The sequence below is a fragment of the Rhinichthys klamathensis genome, unplaced genomic scaffold, assembly GCF_029890125.1.
Source record: "Rhinichthys klamathensis goyatoka isolate OS25496 unplaced genomic scaffold, OSU_Roscu_1.1 h1tg000454l_1, whole genome shotgun sequence".
Lineage (NCBI taxonomy): Eukaryota > Metazoa > Chordata > Actinopteri > Cypriniformes > Leuciscidae > Rhinichthys > Rhinichthys klamathensis.
This window is the reverse complement of record NW_026606946.1, coordinates 210,001-212,500: the sequence shown is the minus strand read 5'-3', so window position 1 is coordinate 212,500 and position 2,500 is coordinate 210,001. Positions and strand designations below refer to the sequence as shown.

The window sequence follows — 2,500 nt, the reverse complement described above, 5'->3', positions numbered from 1 at the left end:
TGTCACCAGCACTCTAGTGGCAGGGGTAAGAAAAGGGGAACATCTTCTAATCCCAGATATTCCATTACCCATTTTCTTAACAATATTGTCAATATGTTTCTGTCCATCCAATGTAACACCAAGCAAATTTACCTCTTCAACTTGTTCAATGTTCGAGTCTGTGAGTGATAGACAGAGCTGATTATCACCCTTACTGACATATCTAGACCTGAACAAGATACTTTTGGTTTTAGTTACATTTAAAACAAGTCTGTTTTCACAAATCCAGTTCACTACAAGTTGTAATTCTGATTGAAGTGTGTTTCTTAGATCGCTTATACTAGCTGATGCAAAATGAACAGTTGTATCATCCGCAAATAAAGTCACAGAGCACTTATTCAAAACATATGGCAAATCATTAATAAATATAGAGAAGAGTAACGGCCCAAGACAACTCCCCTGTGGCACTCCACACTGTAAAGTTTTAGGGAAGGAAAAACTACCATTAAAAAATACATACTGTTTCCTATTTAATAAATAGCTATTCATCCAATTTATGGCTAATGTACTAAACCCATAAGTAGCAAGCTTATTTAATAATAACCCATGGTCTACAATATCAAATGCAGCGCTAAAGTCAAGTAACACAGTTCCAACCATCATCTTGTTATCAATACAAGTCAACCATTTATCATGGTTGTGAGGGTGTTGCTATGCACTTGCTAGGCATTTTATCCTTAGATTTAGTCTTATATTTTGGTCTTTATGCCTTAGGTTCCTCCTTCAATTTGCGCTTTGCACTATAGTAAGTGTGTGCATGATGTATTTGAGCTGTTTTGTATTCATATGGTTTGACGCTCATCTTTCTGTCTGTTTTTAACAAGCACACACACTTACTTTCAAATTGAAATGAAATGCTATAATTATGAGCACAGGATAGCTGGAGGAAATGTACAGGTTCCCGGCAAACTTTACAAGCACCTAGACTAATTATAGTGGTGTGTGTGTGTGTGTGTGTGTTTCTTCCAGGGAAACGTATACGAATACCAGGAGCAGCAAGGGCAGGTCTGAAGGACACACACACACACACACACACACACCACAACATCAAATGCATTTAAACAGCCCGTGCTGTTCATAAACACTCTCGGTTCCTCATGTTCAGCAGTGGAAACTTCTGACAGCTCACCCTAAACCCAATACATTTTGTCTCTCTCTCTCTCTCTCTCTCTCTCTCTCTCTCTCTCTCTCTCTCTCTCTCTCTCTCTCTCTCTCTCTCTCTCTCTCTCTTACACACACACACACTGATGTCATCCTGAAGGCAGCGGCTGAATGAATCGCCCTCAGCGATTACACACACACACACACACACACACCTGACGCGCGCTCACGCTCTCCAGACGACAAACTTCTGTGCGGAACAAACGAGACTTTTCTCGGGATATTTTCGCGAGGAGAAACTGAAGCTCGTGTGTTTTTACCGCGTCTCTCATAATGGACGTGATGCTGTTTTTCTCTCTCGTTTGTGTTTGTACGGCTGCAGGTTCAGACACTCTCAGGTAAAGTCAAATGTTTGCATTTCCGAAGAAATGTTTCTTTCTTATACGTTTTTGATCAATACAAAGTTGTGAGGCATACATGACAGAAAGACGTAAAACAATCGCTACTTTTATAATTGGCGCTTTTATCTACGTTTATGAAATTGTCATGGTAATATTTTCCCGCTACAGTAGCTATAGCTAGTGTCTATTATACCATGTTGTTGTAAATCTGTGATAAATTAACATACCGTAAGTAGGCTACCATACCGTGATAGTAAAAAAAGAAAAGAAAATCGTAGTTGCCATGGTAACTTTCCAACGCGTGCACTTTTAACAACTGGAGGTGCACGATGGAATGTACTATGATTCTATAGGCATTATAACGTTCCATTTTTCGTAATGTTTCAGAAATTGTATTTTTTTTATACATTTATGATGCAAAATTATGAAACATATCTGAGAGAAAAAAGAAAAATAATCGCCAATTTTATGATTATTGCTATTATCTCAAAGTCCCTCTGTAGTCAATCATTTAAGCCCTTTAAACACACCTTTAATCACAGAAATTTCATATTTAAACGTTTTTTTCTTAAAAAAAGTCATACCTAAAAAAAACTTGAATGTAACTCGACACCCTTGCCTCATTTAGTATACGCGGTTCTATGAATATGCAAATGAGCCCGCCTCCACTCACTCACTCAGCTCAGAGATCCACTCATCGATGTTCACACTCTGATTGGTTACAAGGTAGTTTGTGACGTCAGAAACACCAGCGCTTTCAAACCTATTCACAATGATATGCTTAAAAAGTTTTCTTCGTACAGATGACACCATTATCACACGAAGCCGCGAAAAAGACAAAAAACCCGCCGTATTCTCCTGCCAGGCCAGTAGATGGCGATGAAACACTATAGACTGAACACCTAATACTTATGAGCAATCAATTCAATTCAATTCACATTTATTTGTATAGGGCCTTT

The 2,500-nt window shown here is 38.4% G+C and overlaps 1 protein-coding gene across 1 annotated transcript in view; it reads left to right on the top strand.

Annotated features, from left to right (window-relative positions):
- The first annotated feature begins 1,258 nt into the window (after nt 1-1,258).
- The window catches only part of LOC130071734 (nephronectin), an 18,557-nt gene continuing 17,315 nt past the window's right edge, over nt 1,259-2,500 (top strand). The window contains exon 1 of the mRNA XM_056236593.1: nt 1,259-1,538. The gene's annotated coding sequence lies outside the window, so the exon portion shown is untranslated. The remainder of the gene's footprint in view (nt 1,539-2,500) is intronic.